Source organism: Elgaria multicarinata, chromosome 8 (assembly GCF_023053635.1).
Source record: "Elgaria multicarinata webbii isolate HBS135686 ecotype San Diego chromosome 8, rElgMul1.1.pri, whole genome shotgun sequence".
NCBI classification, from domain to species: domain Eukaryota; kingdom Metazoa; phylum Chordata; class Lepidosauria; order Squamata; family Anguidae; genus Elgaria; species Elgaria multicarinata.
The window spans coordinates 47,128,189-47,151,100 of record NC_086178.1 but is presented as its reverse complement, the minus strand read 5'-3'; the positions used below and the strand labels follow the sequence as shown (position 1 = coordinate 47,151,100).

At 41.1% G+C, this 22,912-nt stretch overlaps 1 protein-coding gene across 1 annotated transcript in view; it reads right to left on the bottom strand.

Annotated features, from left to right (window-relative positions):
- The window catches only part of GPC1 (glypican 1), a 233,134-nt gene that overhangs the window by 128,579 nt on the left and 81,643 nt on the right, over positions 1-22,912 (bottom strand). The gene's annotated exons all lie outside the window — the stretch shown is intronic.

Sequence of the window (22,912 nt, the reverse complement as noted above, 5' to 3'; positions counted from 1 at the left end):
TGGTACAAAAATCCTCAAATTTCAGTCTCATGGGAAATCATCTTGAAGAATTCATATCAGAATGCAAAACCTAGGCTCATTCAAATGAATACTGCTCTAGGATTTCCCACTAATAATGGAGCTACTCTGTTAGCAGTTAATCTGAATTTAGGATACCACCTGAACAAAACTCAACTCCAGGCAGCTTGTATAGTTTTGAAATTTTGAAAACAACCCTTAAAACCATGAGTGGAGCAATCCTGGAGAATGTCCACAGGATTTCTCAGATTAGCATTCCTGAAGCTGTAGACAATGCTATGACTTCGGGAGAGGGACTTAAAGATCCCTCCTGTCTCCCCCTCGCAGCCACCACATAGAGTCACAGAGGCTGCTCTCTGAGGTTGCAAAATCAGGCTTGGAAGACCCCGTAGAGGTAAAAGGGGAGGTATTTCCATTGGACTAGGAGGGGAGAAGCAGGGATACACAAAATCCTAAGGCCTTTCCAGCCCCAGCCCTTTGAATCCTAGATGGGTTCAAAGGGCCACCTAGAGAGGAAAAAAGGGGGAAAGGAAAGGTGGAAAATCACCTCCATTGCTCCTCCTGCCCTGTGAGCCACAGCCATAGAATACCTGGAATCCCTCCAAGATTTGAGGCTTTTGTCTAGTGTGGTCAGTCTGAAAGGGTTGAGCTCAAAAGGTATCATAAGCATCAGAATAATCCAATAAACACATGCACAAATGCACAAGAGCAGATTAAAAACAGACCTAATACGAATTAAACTAAGGCTCCAAAGGCTTTTAAAAACATTTCCTTTATGCATGCAAGGAGGTTTAGGTTGAGGCAGGTTGTTTAATGATTTTGCTCCATTGCATACATCTCTACAGGACATTATAAACCAAGAAAGGAAGTGTAATGGAACACCACAGTCATATGAAATGACATCACCATAACCGGATTCCCCAAACCTTTTGGTCCAGTGGGAACATTTGTAATTTTGAGAGTATGTCATGGGCACTCTCACAAAATGGCTGCCATGGTGGGCATGGCCAGTCACAAAACACCCATTTCCAACAAGACAAATTGGTAAGGCTAGAAGAAAAGTAAGTTGCCCAAGAACCTAAGTACAAGGCAGACGTGGTGTCTGAGCACCAAATCACAGAACCATTCTTTTGAAGACACCGTGTACTGCTCCAGCACCCATTTCCCAGATGTCAAATTGATAAGACTCAGAGACAAGTATGTAGCCAAGAAACTGAGTACAAGGCAGAGATGAGGGCTGAGCCCCAAACGCTAAGTCACATATGAAATACTGGGCTGCAGCCACCTGCTATTTTTATTTCTAAGATAGACCTCTTGGTTCCACATGGACCCAGAAGCATTCTTGGAAATAAAGATGCTAGAGGCTGACATGCCACTTTGTAGCACATCAACCTCTTATTTAAAAATCAGGAAGAGCAGGGAGGCTGTTAGGCACCAAGAAAGTGTCTATATAGGCACCATACTGGTGACTGACCCAGGCCAGATCAACACCTTCTGTCAAATCGTTACAAATGTGAAATAAAAAGCAGGAAAATAACACTATGGCCTAATCTACACCAGCCATTTATTCCGGAAAAATATAGAGGTCGTCCCTATTGCGCCACATGACATTCACCTACTCCCACGGTGATCTAGGGACAGCCCCTGTTATTCAGAAATATCGCAGACTGCTTTTGCCACAAGTTTTTTGGCCCTCTCGCTACGATCCTGAAGTCTGTGGCTAGTGTGTCCCCCATTCCCGAAGCTGTTGCTGTTTGGCGCAAGCTCCTGACTTGGCGAACAGCCATCCCACTGTCAGGGGCATGTCGAGCAGTTTTGGATGTGTGTGGGAGTGGGTGGCCGCCATTTTCAGCACATTTTTTGATTGGCTATCGGTGTGTTTTGGCCCCGACCGTGTGTACTTTGTTTTAAAAACACACACATATTGATGTGCAGGAGTGCATCTTCGACACAGTACATATTCCCACTCCCCTGCGTTTCTGTGTATTTGCACTGGTGCGCATCTCGGAGGTGGTATTAAAACAAAATAATCCATGCCCCTTACCCATCTGTCCAGTCCCACCCACTTCTCCTGATACACCTTCAAAAGCGCCATCAGGGGCGCATGTCCTCCTGCAACGGCTCTCCCTTACTCTTGGGAAACTTCCCTTGTGTGTTCCCCATGAGGTACGACCTCAGAAACTGGAAACCCCGTGATCATCCCTCCCCCCTCTTGAAAGGGCTCTAGGAATAGATGACCCTCATGAAAACAGTATGTGGAATGTACACTTCAACACCGCTATAAAGCAGTAGTGTAGATCTAGCCCCAGTTGTAGGATCAGCCTCAGTTCATTGACCCTGTTCAGATGACACACTAAGCTATGGTGGTTAAGCATTTTGAGCTAAACATTATGTTGTGTGAACCATTCCTAACCATGGTGGCTACATAACCAGAGTTTAAACATGCTCACTAACCATGGCTTAGTGTGTTGTCTGAGCAGGCCCATTGAGAGCGCCTACTTTCAAGAGTCTGTCAGTTCCAGTGTCCAATAGGATAACTTTATAAAGCTGCTCAGTGCTCTGCATAAACATCTTGGCTCATGCAAAGCATGTGGATACATCGAAAGCTGCCAAGAAATTGTCTGAAGAAAGAATTACATTAAATGGTTCAACAGAGAGAAATCCATCTCACGTCTCTTTATATTCCATCACATGGACCATTCTTGATTTCCACAGTGTTCACATGATTTCTCTTTTTAATCCACAGTAAATTCAACATCTGTCAGAAAGCATTGACTTGAAGAGGTTATTAGGGGACAGACATCCTTTACAAACAGAGGTTCTGTATACCGTGAAAGAACTAGAGATCTGGAAATAACTTCCGTTCTCTCCTTCCTACATGCATTCCTACTGGTAAAATGTTGTTATTTTTAAGTAGCAAAAAGTGTACAATTTTAGACAGTAGTCTGGGTAAATCATACAGAGTGCATCTCTTCTACCCTGTGCCAGGTTTTTACAGGTGGAGGGCTGATGGACGGGAACATCAACCCCCTCCATCTCATGACACTAGTGTAGTAGTTTAGCAGACGATGTAAACTGGGTTTAGCTTGATTAATGGTTTAACTTGTTTTTAGCTGTGTACATTTATTGTTTTATACTGTTTGTATGAGTTTATCTGTACACTGCCCTGAGATCCCAGTGATATAGGGTGGGATACAAATGTTTTAATAATATATATATTTTTGACACTGGCAGTCTTTATTCCTGGGGTGGAAAATATCAGACGCACCCACACCCACAAACATGCAGGTGGTGGGTGACAAAATAGTAGGCCCCATTCTCCTCCCTCTACAGGATTACAATTGAATAGAAGTGAATGTCTGAAATGGGCTTATGTGAGACTTTCAATTAAATTTTACTTATTTATCCTGCTCAATAACTATTGTTCTCTGGGTGGATTACAACCAGGTAAAAAAAATAACCCCCCCTTTTAAAACACAGTTAAAAATATAAAAATACAATACAAATATTTAAAAGAATAAAATACAATATAATGCAAACAGTAAACAGCAGAGGAATTGATAAAACTGCCATAATCTAGAACTAGGTCCCCAAAATGCATGGTGCCAATAAGAGAACGCAGGTTGCCAGGCAAACCTCTTTGGGGAGTTTATTCATTCCAAGAGTGGGGTGCCACCACTGGGAAGGCCCTCTCACTTGTAGCCACCTGCCTAGCTTGAAAGTAAATGAACTATTGAGATCAAGAATGTTAGGAAGTCAGTTGGAAACAAAACCGAAAAAAGAAAAGGGAAGGAAAATGGAGGGCAGGGAGAATCAGGCTACTCAAACCCCAGACAGTTTACAGTAAGTATCTTGCGGTAGAAAGAGGAGAGTTAAGGGAATGTGTGCCATGTTATTAAAAAGCTCCCCTCGTCCACACTATAAAGGAATGTTTCAGAAGGAGAGGAAAGGATAAGGTTACCTTTTCCCTTTCTGAACCTTATTCCCAGAGTCTTCTTATAAAGATGACTTATTATTAATAGAAAAAGAGTTTAAATTTTTAAATACTCATGTGTTCTCATTTCACGTGGTCTATACTTTTATTTGAATCTTCTCTTTCCATCTGATGTTATCTCATTCAATTAGAAAACTAAGATAGAGTTAATTTTATCCTTTATTTTAGCTTAACTGCTTCACAAGATGAGAAGTAAAATAAATCTCGAGAAGTCGCCTGTGGGTAAAGGGAAAGGTTTCTCCAGCAATGAAAGTGGACTACGTGTTCTGACAGACTCCCATAATGTTATCATGGTACTTTAAGCTTAGTGAGAAACATGGGTAAAATGTTTTAGATAAACTTTGTAATGTTTTTCAGGTACTTCATACCTGTCCCTTCCTGCCCACCATCACTACTGATGGTGCGCAGGAAGGGACTTTGTTTTGCTTTTTTGTGGTTGCTTTTTAATTATTATTATTTGAAAGATGGAAGATTAAGACAGATTTGTATTTGTGATGGGAAAAAAATGCTTAGGAAGAAAGATTGCTTCTAAAAGGTGAGAGCTGAAGGGAGGAGGGGTGCAGTGGAAGGGTGGGTTGGAAGAGAGAATCAGCCACTATATCCAAACCACTCATGTGAGTGTGGTAATTCCACTGAGGCCCCTCACTCAATTTTAAGCTGTGTTCTGAGGCACACAGCCACAATGTTTCTGTACCAACATTCAATACACAGCTTTCTGCTGTGTGCACCCCACACACTAGATTAAGTTCATTATTTTGCTGTGGATAAACACGAACAACAGTCAAACAGACCGAACTGTCTTAATCTACATGCCAAAGTATCATTGAACAAAGACTGTAGATTCAGAAGAAACTCTGAGGGAGATCAGAGAATACCAAGACTAAAGAGCTTTTGGTCTCTGCAGCAGTACTAATGAATATTTTTGAACTGGGATAAAAATAGACCCTCCTCAGGAATTGATACATTACTGTAAATTTAAGCAGTTTTAGAAACACCTGCTATCTTTGTTTTGATCCTGAAGGCCAATTTACACTTTGCAAGGCAGATGAGTCTGCAATAAGATGAGTCTGCAAAGCAAGCAACACTATAAAATGTGAAGGAGTAATGTGAGCATAAACATGAGGTTGACATGTGACCATATGGAAAGGACAGGTATCCTGTATCTTTAACAATTGCATAGAAAAGGGAATTTCAGCAGGTGTCATTTGTATGCATGCAGCACCTGGTGAAATTTGCTCTTTATCACAACAGTTAAAGCTGCAGGAGCCCTGCCCTCTTTTGTATCTGGTTACTCTAGTATAGATCCTGCAGCTATACTAGAGTAAATGAAGAGGAAATTTCACCAGGTGTTGCATGCATACAAATGAAACATGCTGAAATCCCCCTTTTTATACAACTGTTAAAGATACAGGAGCCCTGTCCTCCTTTCCATATGGTCACCCTAACATGTGTCAGGGAGCTAATCTCGAGCATATTTGCTAGATACTTGTAGACTCACGTCTCAACTTTATACTTTATAATGTTCACCAAGAGACATACATGTGAAAAAAACACGCTTATCCCCTAAACGTGAATTGGCCCTATGACACCAATACAGCCGCAACAAACTGTTCCCTTGAAAGAGCTAAATTTTGTTTAGAAATCTTGTTCAAAAAGGAAGGCCTTGGCATTAGATAGTGAAGGAACAACCTGACTGTATGATAGGACATAGCAGTTTCAGCATTCAGTCATCAAAACACACCTTTTGTAGGGCGCTGGGAATTGGTGATAGCATCGTTTTTAAATCGCCCTTGCTAAAGTCCTTCAGATACCATTTAACAACTCTATTCAAACCTATAAAGTACAATTTGGAGCTGTCTGTCATTGCTACTTAAATCAGTACTTGGCTGCAACATTTTAGGACAGTTAGTGACAGATAACTGAGTGGAGTGGAGTGGGTGGAGGGAACGGATTCAGAGAAGTCATTCTTTCTACATGTTCTTAGAGTCCTTTGTCCTTCCCCAAAAGCCTCATTAAAAGAGTTTGGTTTTCTTTCATCTGTATACAACATGCAATCAAATTAAACACGCACAAAACCAGATCTATACTTGAACATAATGTATCCAATGATGCATTGATTTGCAAGAAAAAGAAATGCATTATGCTCAGGTGAAATCCTCAGATAAGGCGAGCCATTGATGTAAAGCAGCAGTGGGTTCCTTCCTGAGTCATGTTCCACATACAAGGCAGCACTAAGCTTGCCCAAGGCAAAAACTTAAGCACAATCTTTACCTAAGGAACATCAGACTTACAGTACACGGTGGAATTTCTCTGCTCTCCATGTTGGACCTGAAGATATTTTTGCTCTTACTGCAGCTCAACTGCAAATGTTAAAATGTGATTGAAAGGCTACTCAGCAGCTTCAATTTTATATGAAGGATTTAAAAGCAACTTGCCAAAGTTTATTGCAGTCTGCCTGCATATGGATGGATCTTATCTGCCCACCAGGAGATAACGGCAAAGGAGACAGTTTTAATATCACCCACAATAGATGCTGCTGCATTGGGGTGACACACTGTGGATGTGGCTACTTCTACTACATTTGTGAAGAAACACAAAACAGACAGACACCACCTTCCCAAAATGAAATATAATGCAATTAGACTTCCTGTTTATTATCTAGATAAGATGGTCTAGCTTTATGAGTACCAGCTACTCCTCCCTTTATTAAACTTAAAATTGAAACCTACTACAACGACTAACTTTTTAGTTATGCTTAAGAACACAATTCTTAAAATAAAAGGCTTTACTGCTCTTACTATTTGTTATTTTTATAGTGCCAGTCCATTTGGTTCTAAAGGGTAAAATAAGCAAGAGATGAGCTCCTGTCCCTAAGCATTTACAATCTACGTTTTAGCAGAAGGAAACAACCAAGGGAGGTGAAAAAAATTGCTTGTAGCTGTTTTAGTTGCATTTGTTTTGAATTACAATACAAATAACTTCTAAAACTGGACGTACCCTAGCCAATAGGAATCTTAGATTCCGTAGAGATGAAAATGGGAAAAAATAAATTAACAATGGAATACATAACTTCTGGATTACATAATTTCATTTTCCCATGTCAGGGTGTATAATTCTCCTTTGGAGAGAACAGCCTTTCAAAGTAAGCCTGCTTATCTGTTTGAAAACCATTGCAATACAGCCCAAGTATAACTATTACATTAAGAAGTTGGCAACTATTACTAGCTCATTTCTATATGCCAAAGTATTACAATGGTTCTTCAATAATGGTGCAGATTCTGGCAGTCACTGCGCTCTTGCACATGTTTTCTGGGGCTGCCCCTGAGCTGCAGAAGCTCTGTTGATGGAACGTATGAGATAAGCAGAGTTTAAATGATTTCAAAGTGTTGCTGCTGTGATTTACTTGTGCCAAAAATGATCTGCTGTTTGCTCTTGTATAATGAATACAAAGTATGGCAAATTGGAAGATCAAAGTAAAAAAGGTGTCCGTTGACAAAAGCACAGTTCTAGCTCTACTGTAAAAGCTGGTTTTCCTCTCTTTGTTTTACCGCTCCCTCCTCCTCGAAGTATTCACTAGAGCCTGCGGCATGTTTTACAGATGCTGTTCAAAGACTTCTCAAACAACTACTAAAGAGGTAAATTGGGTTGGGGTGGGGTAAGGGTGAAGCAACTGAATGATTGTCCATCCAAAAATATTCCATGCACATAGAAAACTAGACAACAGAGAGAAAGGTCCTAGATTAGTTGTCTCCCTGACATGCTACTCTTCCATGCAAAGGGATTTTAAGATTTATGTATTTATTATGGAGAGATGTTTACTTATGTCAAGCCACATCTGTTGTTTGAAGTGGTATAAACTGGACGCAGGCTCATGACTTTAGTGAGGATTAGGCTCAAGTGTCTGCTGTGTATCTTGGGCAGGATCTACACTACTGCTTTATAATGGCATTGAAGTGCATTGACAACTGTTGTGGCCCATGACACATGCCATATACTGTTTTCAAACTGCTTTCAAAGTGTTATATCCTGCTTAGTGTAGATCTGGCCCTGGTGTCCCCTTTATCTGCTCCTGCACTGACAGAATGTGGGAGATGAGTAACTTATCTGTGCTCTGCAAGTCATTGCATGCCATGTTCTCATAACAATGCTATTGCTTCTGATCTCTTCCTGACAACTGGCGGTTGACAGTTTTTCTTTCCTGTGCTATCTCTGATGCGTGGGGAGGAGATGGCAGTTGAGAGAGCAGATTGGCCCAGCAACAGCAATCATTAAAGTGTCTGGAGAATTGGATGCAACTTTCAGTCATGTGTACACACTACAGAAAGGCAATTTTGGAACAGTAGCAAGAGACACTATTTCAAATAACTCGAATCTTGGGTGGGCAGGGGAGAGGAAGAATAGCTGTATCCATTTAAACTACAAAACACGGATGCAAGACAACACACTCACCCCGGTGATGGTATTGCTGAGCATAACTCAGAGGCTTTAAAGGGGACATAAAGCCCTTTCTTTTCTCACTTACTACGGTCCAGCTATTCTCAGCCCTGTTTATCTTCTCATGTTCAAGCTGTATTTAAAGAGCTCTGCAGGAAAAGCATAAGACTGCATCTCTAGTACAGGTTTTCTTCAAAAGAAGTGCACAGGGTCACATCAGAGATTACAGAATTAGACTATTGAGGAATGCACCAGTTATTGCAGCCATCATAATGTACAGAGCTGCCATTGGCTTCCAAAAACCAGACTGATAATTTCTTCCCAGAATGTATGGTGCCAGTCACAGCTCTGGTACGTTAATATACAATAACTCTTTCTCCCTCTCCTAGCCCCACTTAACCCAAATTGCTTCCATGTTACATTTGAAGCTTAGGGTGATCAATCCGCAGTAAGAAAAGTCAGGATAGTCCACATAATATTCAAAGGAATCCACAACAGGGTGTAACATTTGATTGCTTCCATAGTCCATGCAACATTCAAAACAATTTAAATGAAAGGGTAATTTCGGGCACGGTATGAATGGAATGACACAAATCTTGGGGTGCACAATGGGGTGCAATATACGATTAGTTCCACAGTCTATGCAACATTCAAAACAATTTCAATGAAAGGATAATTTGGGGGCCCGTATGAATGCAATGGCAGATATTTTATACAAGGAAGAGAACATTCCAAAATGAAGAGCCTCCATGGCATTCACACACAGGTCCCCTAAATAAGCAGTCTCCAGGTTTCAAACAAATGGATTTGGATATTTAAAGATCCACTTGGTAAGTTATGGTAACAACAAATGCTTATGGACAATGTAACATTTCCCTATATTTCAACTGCTGCACTTTGACAGAAAAAGGCATTTTTATGTGATCACTTCATTCACAATGTTTGTTTTATATTGGCCTGGTTCATATATAATGCGAACCAATGGTATGGGTAGTTAAATTCTGGGTTATCATGATGTGTGAATGCAGCCCTGTTAACAAATCATGTTTTTTTTTTTTTTAAACCTCAGCTCAGGGGGAAAAAAGCCATGATTTGTTGTTGGGTTCTGAACCATGGTTTGTTGTTGTGCTACAGAGGGTAGTAGGCAAGAGTGGTAAAACCACCAGCCACTCTATATGCCAATACCACAGTACTGCAAAGGCATTTGGCATAAGAGAGGGATCAGGTGAACAAGGAGAGAAACAAATGACCCAGAGATTGAGAAAACTGTTACCAACTGTCTCTGCAGAGGCCACCAGTGAGGGAGGAAGCAGCAGCCAGGCACCTCTCCACCGTGCCTGGGTCCAGCTCCAGCTGAGAGCCCCCTCCCTCCTGCTGTCACCTGTAACTGCTGAACTTTCCAACTAAGATTGTAGTGCCTGAGTTTGCTTTCCTTTTTTCCCTCCTCCTCCTCCCTCCCAATCCCCTTTCCTTTTGTGTCATGTCTTTTAGATTGTAAGCCTGTGGGCAGGGACTGTCAAGAAATACTTTTGTAAGCTGCCGTGAGAGCCTTTTTTGGCTGAATGGCGGCATAAAAATCCTTAAATAAATAAAATAAATAAATAAATAAAAACCACGGTTTGACCATCTGCCAGACAAAATCTTGGTAGAGCAACAAAGCACAGGTTAACCAAGGGTTAAATAAACCATAGGTTAATGTCAAGTACGTACTAGGCCATTGCCATCTCCTACACATCAACTGCTTTAGTGAAGTGGGAAGTCTTTCCACATATGTTTATCCAGAGCTAGCTTCAAGTGTCCCAAGGAGGCCCTGGGCTAAGGCTCTGGTCCTAGGAGATTTATGCAGTGATGAAATGGGACAAGTAGTGGTGATGGCTCAGAGAGGAGCACTGTGCAGGTGGACTAAGGGACCTACCATTTTAACACACACACACCAATGCTGGATGTAGTACCAGGAACATGGGGGAAGAATTAAATGGATGGCCTCTTTTGCTTCCTGAAACCACTCAGGGCTTTGCTAGACCTGCCGGGATAAGCCGGCAGGGAGGCGGTGCGACAGTGCGCTGATGTTAGCGCGCGCTGCCCGGGCTTCCAGACGCGGGACGTGCAGGGACGTCGGGATCCCTGCAGCGTCCGCCAATTTTTTTTTTTAAGTTTAAAGGGGCCACGTGCGGCCCGAAGACTGCGGAGAAGGTAAGGTTTTTTTTTTAGTTAACCCCCCCCATCCGCTCCTGATCTCTTCCTGATCTTTCTCTCCCTCCGTGTCCCGTGTGTGGTCTCTCCTCCTTCTCCCTCCGTGTGTGTGTGTTCTGTGTCGTCTGTGCTTCTTCTCCCTCCGTGTGTGTGTGTGTTCTGTGTCGTCTGTGCTCCCTTCTCTCCCCCCCCGGCCGATGGGCACAGCGCTCAGCGCTGTGGCCAGTCCGCGGCTTTTTGCAGCTACTCGCGAGTAAGCGAGTAGCCGCAAAAAGCCACGAAAGTCTCTAGACGTTCCGCAGCTCCGGCCTCAGGCCAGAGCTGCAGAAAAGGCGCGCCATAAGCGACTTCGCTTATGGCGCATTAGAGGAGGCTTCAGTGCAGCCTGGAGCCGGATTCCCCTGTGCGTCATGTGGAAGCACAGCAGGGAAACCGGCTCTCAAGGCGCGCTAAGGCCTTGTCTAGGAACGCCCTCAGTGCTGATGGGCAAAGGAACAACTTTCTGCTTGCACTGAGCCACTTAGGCTTCTTTCAGATTCCACCCCTTTTCCCCGCTCAGTGCTAAGAAAAGCTCAGAGTAGCTTCAACTGGCAGGCAAGACTGCGACCTCTGGAGGGCTAGGTTTGGTCACCAGACCTGAGGTTCTTTATCCCTGGATTACAGGTTCTTCTTCTGCGGATTACAGTGACAGGAGTCCTGAGCAGTTACAGCAAGCAAGGGAGAATTAAAACTAATTCACTGAGTTGCCAGTCCTCTTCAAAACATACTGGCATTGCTTGGTTAAAATTTTAGAAGCCAGATGGAGATCGAGCAGAAATTGCTGTGTTCAGGTGTGGGTTTTAGTGCTCCTTATATATTCCCTTATGCCTAGCAGAGGTGTAACAAACGATGCCAAATGCAAACCTCCATATACAGCATTTGTTCAATATCTGTGCTGAAAGCATAATTGGTGAGGTTGGAATGAGCGCTGAAGTAACTGTGATAATTGTAGGACACACTGTTACTGAGCAGCAGTCTGCCAAAGATCTGTTTCTTGGTAGGAGGTCCAAAGATTTGAGAATTCCATCACTACGCTCACAATATCTAATCACAGCAACCACTGTGCAGGGAGGCAAAACATGCTAATGATGTATTTAGTGGCAGCATTTAGCTCCAGCATTTAATATGCTGGATAAAATGTACTGATACAGATCTTATACAGTATGTGTTGCCTCATTTTTTAAAAAAACACTCCTATCTACAGCAGGAAATAAGCACAACTGGAAGTCAGCCAGCCCTGCGCCTCCTGGGTCAGTTCTTTGGAACACTACAGATCCGTTTTATCAGCAAGGCATTTCTAGGGCTTAGATAGTCTAGAATGACAGGGACAATGGGCTAAAACTGAGAGCATGAATTCCAGCTTTTAATAAGTCACAAGCCGTAGGCATTGTTCATTGTCCAATAAAAACATTGGACAGTTTCCGATCCATACGCCTTGGAAGCATTAAACGAAAAAGGAAAGCACTGCTTAAAGCCCAACTTCTGAAACAAAAAGCTCCTTTGTCAACTCTGTACAACTCATGTGGCAACAGCAAAGGACATTTATGTGTTCTAACTGTGCAGCCAACATGAGCAGCCTCAGTGGCAAAAGAACAGGATGTAATCATATTGCAAGTGCAGTGTCTGAGCAATCAAGAATTTGCCCCCTCCATTTTTAATGAACAAGACTCATACTGAGCTAATCTCAAAATTCACGCACACACACACCATTGGATTACCAATCAAATCCAATCACCATTGGATTACCAATCAAAGCCTGAGCCAATAATGTTAGCCATTAGGAAATTAAATGCTAGTGTTATTCCAATTTCCACAAGATATTTATGTCCTCATGTACAGTCCTGATACTATACTTCCTTGTTAAATAGGAGATGTACATGTGTAGGAAGGGCAAGTTTAGGCCCATAATTAGTGCCTAATTTCAGGCAGTTCCCAAGGTCTAAGCCAAGTTGGAAAACTCATGCCTATGAGTGTTTTTACAAATTCTGCACTGGAAAGATCTAATTTATATCTTTGACACTGAAATACAGGTCCTAGGTTTAAGCTTATATTGAGTTAAAGGTGTAGAGAGTACTTAACAACATTATGGAATATCAGCAGCAGCAACAATAACAACAACAATAAGACATTTCACTAAGGGGGAGGCAAGTTATACAAAAATATGTATGCATATTTGAAATAAACCTCTTGGTTTTATGCCCATCAGAACACTCTGCGAAGTCATGAAGACTGCTTTGTAATTTGGGAACACAACGATAAATGTTATGCCATTGTACATCTATCAGAAACTGTACTTAAGCAGTGCTCAACTACGGAACTGCTTCTATTTCATCAATAAATACACTAATGACACTGAATAATGACTGGAAAGTATGTAGAGGAAATTAGGTCAGATTTAAGTAACCTACAAATCATATCCCCAAATTCCCAGGTTTAGAACAATCTCTTCTGTAGCATCAATCACAGCCACCTTTCAACCAGATACCAAGTTCATAAAGCATTCAAATACATATCTTGGAAGCTTTATAACAAGCAGCTCTTGAATGGAGGTGTGGCCAGCTTGCTATTAAATAATAAGAACAGTACACAAGATAACCTTCAGCAAAAAAAGAATCAAATTTATGGAATCTATATTCAAATGAGGCATCAGTAGAAAGGTAGCTTAAAGACAAATATGCTAGGGAATGTAATATTTCTGGTTTCTTTTGGTTCAGGTTTCTTTTTGTACATCTCCCAATCCAGTAAATATATGATACCAACTATTCCTTTTTTTTTAGTGATGGTTATTTGTTTTAAATGTATATTACAAGGATATACAGTGTTCACTGATTATGGACTTGACAACCTGGTACCTTTAGATGTTTTGGACTACAACTTCCATAAACCCCAGCCATCATTTCCAATGGTCAGGGATAATGTGAGTTTTATTCCCACACATCTGGAGGGCACTAGGTTGCTGATCCCTTTTCTATAAGAATCACTCATGTGTCTGAAGAGTTATTGATTCACACAAGCCTGTGACTGGGTTCGGATGACATGATAACCAATAGTGGGTTAAATAGCCAACAGTGAGTTAAATAGTCAGTGGTTGGTTATTGTGTCATCCTTTGGGATTTTTTCACATCATGGTTGGTTATTCAGTCGAATTACCAATGCTGTGTAGAGTTGATTATTTGAACAATCATTGGTTATTGTGTCGTGTGTCGGGCATGGTTGACTATTTTGTCACACAAAGTTGGTTATTTTCGCCAACTACAGAGTCCTCTGGCAAGAGCAACCAAAGCGGCGGCTGCTGCGCTAGTCCAGAACTCACAATGGCTGATGGGATTCCAGCGGAAGGACCTAGGAAGGGAGAGAGGGCAAAGAATGTGTCAATCAAACACACAGTTCACTAATAGTCAACTCGACACTGGCCTTAACCCACACCACGGTTGATTATAATCATGTCATCTGGGGAGTACCCCCTCGATAATCAACCATGGAGTTGACTATTAACTCACCACTGATTATTGTGTTGTCTGAACGCAGCCTGTAAGTGAACAATGATGAAACAATCCATAAGAAAGTAACATCTCGGAACCCTACCTGAATTATTGACTGCTTATGCCTGCCCCTCCCTACATTCTGAGATCTGATCATATTCTGTTTCTTTAGGGTTTGCATAAAATAAAGCAAGCTGCACAAATGCAGGGAGGAGAGGATTTGATTCTAACTCATTAGTAGAAACAAACAAACAAACACCATAGAGAAGCTCTACTATATATGAGATTCCTCTTCAATTCCAAGTTTATATCCATTGGGATGCTCCTGCAGGTTCAGTTCTACATTCATGAAAACACTGTAAAAATGGAAGGCATCTAACATTTTCAAAAGGGTTTAAAAATGGTTTCCCTCCTGCTCAGTGCTCATCAGTGAAGATGCATTACCATAAGAATGGGAGGGGAATGTATATATTATATTCATACCACAGCAACTTTAATGAGCACAGCTACAGTTTGTGTACTGTTACATCACAGCGCAAAGAAAAATGCAGATGCAAACAGCTGACTTGTGCCTATTTAAAAACAACAAATGTTTCTGTAATGAACAGCCTGCATATCCCAATGCTAGTTGGAAAGCGGCCAGCACTTTTAAGATCAGAACTTGAGAAAACATTTCTTTCGAGTCAAAATGGAAGAACATCTGTACTCTTAGGCCAATTGTAGCTTCAAACCATAGTTCAAACTTTGGTTAGGAGGGCAATCCTGATTAATACTGATGTAGATGAAATACTATATCATAGTTAAAACAAATCATAAAAGGACTGGAGGGGAGAATTTGTGCAGGAAAGGGGAAGAGGAAGCATACAAGACATCACAATCTCTCAACCATGGTTAGGATAGTGGAAACGTTACATATGCATAGGATGCAAGTGGTGATGAGAAGTGTAAGAGTCAAGGCAGAATATATATTAAAAAGTGTAATTACATGTACGTATGCTGTATACAATAAAAATAGCTGCTGGAGGAGAGATCCAGAATAGGACTGTGGCAAGGAGCAGAGGGGTTTGACCCATTCTCCCTGTGCCTTTTCCCCCAGTGTTTTTTTTTGGGGGGAGGGGTCAGGAAAATGGTCCAAGAGAAAATGGATTCCATTTTGACAGGACTCACCACAGCTATTATAAAAAAATGAAAATGAAAATATAATACTGTGTTTAAATATTTCATCTTGTTTATCCCTAACAGCAACTTTTCCTGAGTTTAGAACATGTGAAAGTTTATATTATTTATTTATTACATTTATATACCGTCCCATAGCCAAAGCTCTCTGGGCTTAAAACAATGAACATTAAAAACAAATATACAAAATTTAAAACCATAAAAAGCATAAAAGCAGACAATATTCATTTAAAAACAACTCTAAGAACATAAGAACAGCCACGCTGGATCAGACCAAGGTCCATCTAATCCAGCACTCTGTTCACTGAGTAGCCAAACAGCTGTTGACCAAGGACCCACAAGCAGGACTATATAATTCTACTTCAGTTATATAGTAATCTGGCCAATTGTTTTCAAAGCTGAAAGTATCCTACAGCTTTTAGCAAAATAAATGATGCAACAATAAAAGAAAATTGCATGCCTTTAACTAACCAGAAAGCTAAGTGCATAAGACTCCTAATTTCGATTATGAGCAATAGAAAGAAGCCAGGGAAACCTGGCTGAACCACAAGAGGCCACACCATCCCAGCTAAGGGATGCAGGAGAATATGACTGATGAGCTCTTATTACAGTAGTGTTTTTGCACTCCAACTCTCATGAGCACAAATCCAAGATGAGCCACGTCACACTCCCTTAAGTTTATGGCTGAGCAGTTTTGAAGACCATCTGCTCCGAGTAGCAATATGACCTAATAGGCCTGCTAGCTTTCCTTTGAGCCACGCCGTGCATATTTATAGTTATCTGCATTTAACAGTACTCTTCATTTATCCATAAGTTCTAATAATATATTTGTTGTTTATTCGTTCAGTCGCTTCCAACCCATCATGACTTCATGAACCAGCCCACGCCAGAGCTTTCTGTTGGCCATCGCCACCCCTAGCTCCCCCAAGGTTGAGTCCGTCACCTCCAGATTAGAGACCTGAAATTTGGTACATATTGTGGGCTGAGATACCTAAGTACTAGGAAAATCTGAAAACTAGGTATTTTAACATTGAAAATGACAAAACACGGGGTACAAATATACTTCACAGTAGAGACCAACATTAACCAACCCAGATACGGGGCCAAATGTTACGCTTTCCATTGCCTCGTTGGATTTAGGGAAGGATGGGCATTTCCAGTTGCAGTCTAAAACATGAATGCATGATTGGAGAATATAAATTACACACACACACACACACACACACACACACACACACAGTTCCATTTGTGGGTATAACTAGTTCTCAACATTCTGTCTTTTTCTCCTAACATCCCATCAAAACACTGAAGCAAGAACATGAAGAGAATCCAAGACATGGCTACACAGAGAGAGGTTAGCTTGATACTCAAGGGCTCTTGTTGCAGCTTCTAAACTGGGTGAGGGAGGGAAGAGGAAAGGGCTGAGTTTGCACACAAAAGTAAACCAGGATTCTGGAGAACCTTAGATTACTTAGATCACTGTGAGCTACTCCATTTGGCTCTGCTTGGTAGTGTGAATGGCTAAGAAAATAAGAAATAATCTGAATCAGGAGTCCTTTGAACCGGGGCTTGTCAAAGAAATAAAAAGCCAAGATCTCTGGTTCAGAAAAACATGCTAAATAAACAAGTGGGACCAAAAGCAAAACGAACCAGGAATCTCCACAAACAAAGCAAATACGTTCATACAATGGTACGGCTGAAATTACGCCTTGTGTGAAGAGCATTTATGGATGGGCTCCCATCCACAGGACATAAGCCTAGAACCATGTGCCACATAAATCAGGGACATTGAACCTCTTTCAGCCCAAGGGCTGGGTTCAATTTTGGAAAAGCAATCGGGAATCTTATTCCAGTAGTGGATAAGGTCAAAGGCAAAAGGGGATAGAGCCAAAATATGAAAAACTGATGTAGTTTAGCTTAACCATCTTACTGCCATTAATTAAGCCTTAGGAGAGGCATTTTAATATTTTGGATTGGGGAAGAAATTGTGCAAAAGCTAAGAAACCATCAAACAGGTGGTCGAGGAAGGCAGGCAGGAAGCAGGAACCACTTGGTGACGTGGGGAAGGAGGTGTGGCTGCCTGGGGAACCCCAGAAGTTCAGATGGGACACAATTGGCCCTGGGACTGGGGTTCAACACCCCTGATATAAATTGATGGGGCTTTATTAACCACCATCTCCACCACCAAAGATAAAGAGACAGATGGGTAGCAACTTGAGCAATTAAATTAAGTGCCTTGTTAACAACAACTTATTAATTCCCTCGTGAACATCCTGATATTATTCTAATGCAATAGACGTCCACCTCTTTTAAACATGAAAAAAGGATACTATTTTCCAGCACTGGATCCATATAGACCACAATTTAGCCATAGCAAAGAAGAAACCTAATACTGAGATGCATTGAAGATAAATTTATTCAAGTTAATGTAAATTTTAATTTTTATAAAGGATTTTCATTATTGTGGAAAAGCCATATAGAAGTTGCATCAACACAACACAGTGATTGCATTAAGTGTGAGTCTCCACCACACTGGGTAATTTAAACCCTCGATATTTGGGATATGTGACATTTAATGTTTTCCTATTTGGTACAAATGTGATCCAAATACTAACCACTGGGGACTCCAAACAAAAAACAGAAATATGTAAGATTTTAATAGCTAAAACTGTTCAGCTTCAATATGCACAGGAGCCCATGAATGAGGCTCTCTGTCAGAGATGACAAACATTTTTCAGCCTGGTTACCATAAATTCCAATTTGGGAAAGATCTCAGGAATCACATTTCAGCAGTGGGTAGGTCTAAGGGCATGGGGTGGCGCCAAGGGTAGAGAAAGCAACAGGGGCAGATGTAATTCTTACCTATAGGGACATTGCCCCATCAGGCATCCAAAATACAGCTCAACTCTATGCATGTCTGCTCAGTGCAACAGTTTTCAGGCATACAAAGGACAGCTCAGTTCTAAGCAACAAGTTGAACACTTTAAAATACCCTCTTATCTCCGATCAGTGATGGGAGATACCAGCAGAAGAAGTTTGTAGGGTGTATGGGAAATCATGCGGGCCAGAGATTCCCCATCCTTATTGTATGTGTTGAGAAGCCTTCAAGTTAAATGTAGCAGCTGAAGGTTCCATCATTCCACCAACAGCTCCTACCTAGCACGACCCACTCTCCCTCTGGCAGCGCCTGGATTCTTGTTGGACTTGGAGTAGCAGAAGGGAAGAAAATTGCAATGAGCATTTTAGCAAGGAAATATAAGGGGACAGAAATGTCACTCTCCAGATGTTCGAATTCTTGAAGAAATGCTTGCAGATCTCATAGCCAAAACTATTTGGCCTGTCACCTCTGAAACATCCTGTCCCATATAGTTTAAGAAGTCTGTTCTAAGCTCAAAGAAAGTTGTGGGAGAGCAAAAATCTATTATGGAGTGGGGGAGCTGCTGTGGGGTGAAAGCAGAGACATAACCTTTATATTTCCACTATACAGTTCACATTTTCCTGGTTTGCATATAATGACAAACCAGAGTATTAGTTGAGTAATGGGTTGTTGAATCCTGGGTTGTTGTTACATGTGAACCCAGAACTATGAGTTTAACACGGGTTGTTAAGCATGAACAACCAAGGAAGAGAACCCATGGTTTGGTGTTGGGTTGTGAACTCTGGGTTGTTTTAACCTAGGTTGTCATTAAATGCAAACCAGAACCATGGGTTGTTCATGGGTTGTTTCACCATGCTGCTACAGAGGCAGGCAAGAGTAGTAAAAAAAAACCCCACCCATCCAGCCACTCTACAATGACGCAAAGGCATTTGGGATACAGGGAGGGAGCAGGCAAAGGAGGAGGGAATCAAACAACACACAAATAAAACACACCCTATTTGTGCTTTGTGAGATTGTCTGGCAGACAAATAATGGGTAAACTCTGGGTAAGGCAACAACCTAGCAAACCAGATCAATATGTTCATACCTGAAACACTTAAACACAGCTAGCCTAGGGTTAACTGTACTAGCCATGACGTACCAGTGCTCATGCTGGGCCATAGCAAATAACATCACCACAAGCCATATCCATTCACAGGGCTCATTTCGGTCAAGACACATGCCCCGAGAACAGCTCTGCCCAATCACAGCAATGCAGTCGTATTCACAGAGCTTATCACAACACACCCACTTAACAATAGAAAGTTGTTAAAGTATAGGGTTTTAATACATCTCCCACACAATTCAAGAGTTTACAGAATACATGAATTATGTCATATGTGAACAAAATTATCACTCTTGCACAAATCATTTTTTGGATACTTTTGTGACTTGGAAGAGGAAAAGGTCTAGGAACAGGTATGCCAAATAAACTTACTTTCTTTTTAAAAAGCAATGAGAAACCAAAAAATATGGTTCATCATTAAATTATATTATAATGGAAATCTAATACTTTAACATTTCCCGGCAGCACTAGAATGATACAATATACCTGTTAGCTATTCCATAAAAGAGCAGTCTCCTCTGACCCTACAACGATTTGGAGTGGGGCAGAGGGCGAGTTACACTGTATTATAAATCCTAGCTTATATGCTGAGCAAGTACAGCTATGAAGTATGTATCAGATCTAGCGCACACATAAGAAAAAAGCCTATAAAAGGAGGAGCAACTGTGTCATTAACATTTGCTCCACAAGTAGACCAGCTTAGTGACTGCAATGTAAAATATATATATGTATCGTTTCTCATTTCTAAAATAGGTCTTGCAAAATTGGATAATGACACTGGGTCTCAGGCAGACGCTGTCTGGAAAATGAAAAGATCTTTTAGATGCACTGTGTTAATTTAATGGAGACAAATTAAAGGTCAAATATGAATCTGAAGGTTGTTGAAGCATCTTGCAACCTTGATAGTACCAAGATGCTACAATACTGCATTTAACCAAACCAATAAGGTTCACCATCAAGTTATTTTTCACCTGAGAAGCATTAAGCTGCTGCTGTTGCTCTTAGCCTATGACTGCAGAGCAGAGAGAGATTCTGCAGGGAAAAATATATACTCCCTCGATAATCACTCGACAGCACTAATAAATTGAGGGGAAATAATATGTTGGCCATTTACTCTGTGCCCTTTGTTTGCTGTTCAAGGAGAACAGTTCATCTTAACTTATTCTAAACAACGTAAAAAAGGTTTATCCATGTAAGAACTGGTTGTCACTGTGAATAAACCATGAGATTTTATTTCTAACAGATGTGCTAATTACGAGTGTTTAATTAAGGAATATAACAAAATGATGAGGGGAGAGCAAGCTGAGATGTTCATTGACCCCCAATGTGTATACAATGTCAAGAGTTTTCACCACCAAAGATGTGGCAATCCACCAGCAAGTCGTCTCCATTGAAACAAATTGGAGTCACACCGATTTTCAAGAGCCAACACAACACAAGCTTCCTGACCTTGAAAAACAAAACCTGAAAATGTTCCCTTAATTGAAACATGTTTAGAATTAGGGTGGAATCCAACTCGTTCAATAGGGACTGACTGAACATCAGGCAATCTGATGATCAATGGGTTTGCTATAATCATCTAAGTCAACGACACACCTCAGATTCTTGGGTGATTCCAGAGGAGATTCAGCAAGCTTTTTAGCAATGCTCAGGCATCTGGTTCATTCAGACACAACTGTGTGGAGCGAGAGAGCAGGGCCATGCCCAGTGCCCCCACGCTCATTTCCCCATTAGTCCTGCCTTCACATATGGGGAGGGGCACTGCCGAGGAGAGCCCAAGCTACACAGGTAGGAATTGCCTCCCCGTGTTGTGAAACCCCAATGGCATGACCTCAATGCCCAAATGGGGGCATATGGATTTTGCACACATCCACTGAGACTTCACAAGCATTCACATTATGCCTCTCCAACAAAGGAGCAATTTTAGTTTTCTAACCTCCCATTGGCATATCTAGCTCAGCCTTCCCCAGCCTGGTACCCACCAGATTTCTGCACCAACTCCCAGCATTCCTGACCATTGCTCTTGGTGGCTAGGACTGATGGGAGTTGAAATCCAAAACATCTAGAGGGCACCATGTTGGAGAAGGCTGAATTACGTTATGAATCTTAAAAGTGCCACAAAACTCTTTACATGGTATAGGCCGATAAATAGAGACTATCATTCACACTAGACATAATCGTAAATTACAACTGGAGACAGTTGCTCCATAGTTTATTAGTTAACTGTTCAATCTTGATACATATATGTTTTTAACTGGGCCTCACATATTTGATACACTGAACTCCTGGCTATTAGAGTTCTCTGTGGCAACCCCCATATTATTTAGTTATTTTATTATTTTGCTGACTTTCCCTAAGTCATTTTGCAGGCTCTTCATGAGAAAGTTCTTTTTACATAAAAACAAAAAACAAACAAACCAAAGGAAGATGGCCATATTGTTTTCTGGTTATTTTTTTTTCACAGTAGGTTTCCAGATTGGTTTTTAAAAATCAAAACTTTTTTTTGCTGTACTTAAATGACCACTGCCTTTTATTAGACTGATGGATAGGATGCCCAATACTATTTATTCCACTGTAATAAAATATACTCTGCTTGACTCCAATAAAAATAAAAATGCACTGGAAGAATTTTAAGCCAGTTCGATTCATCATTTTAAGGGTTCCCCCGAACAAATAGGGGATGGAATAATGCAAATTTGCCCTTCTCTGTCCCCTCATCATCATTTATACAGTAGGACTGCAAACCACGTTCTGTAACAAAAAGGCATATTTTGCTCTGGGACTACTGAAGAGCAACTCTGTGTGACTTCATTTTTCACAGTTAGCCGCCTCAGGCTAATATTAGTGAAATGACTTCTATAACTGTTTTTATTAGTATGTGCTCATGGACTATAATTAAAAGCTGAAAGCTGGAGCAAAGAACAATCTAAATCAGTTAGCTAGACACCAATTGCTTAGGAAAGTGTATAACGTGCATAAAATAAAGAAGAGGCCATTGAAAGCTTAACCCTATGAACAAGCATCTATTTTTTAACGAGCTTGAGAATCTTCCTCAGCATTGAGGACAGCATCAGAAACCTTTACCATTCACATGTATCTCTTTAGTGATGAGGGCTACAAATACCATGGCAGTTTGGAAAAGCAAAGATAGGGTCCTAACAAGAGTTCTGGGAATATAAATGAAGGGATAGGGGGGAGAAGGCAATTGTGACCCAGAAATTGCCCACCAAAAAAGATTAGTTCACAGGTCCCCAATCTATTCAGGTCAGTGGGCACATTTGGAATGATGAGAGCACATTGTGGTACTTTCACAAAATGGTTGCCATTAGGGGTTTGGCCCATTCATAAAATGGTGCCCTGGTGGGCATGGCTGGTCACAAAACACTCATTTTCCAGAAGGCAAACTGGTGAGAATAAAAGAAAAGCAACAAACCCAAGTCTGAGGTGAAGTCTGAGCTCCAAAACACAAAGCATCTCTTTTTGAACCCAAATAAAGATGGCACTGGAAAGTAGCACTCCACTTTGAAGTATGCCAGCCTCCCAGGTATTTTTTTAAAAAACTTAAATAAAATAAAAACCAGGAGGAGCAGGAA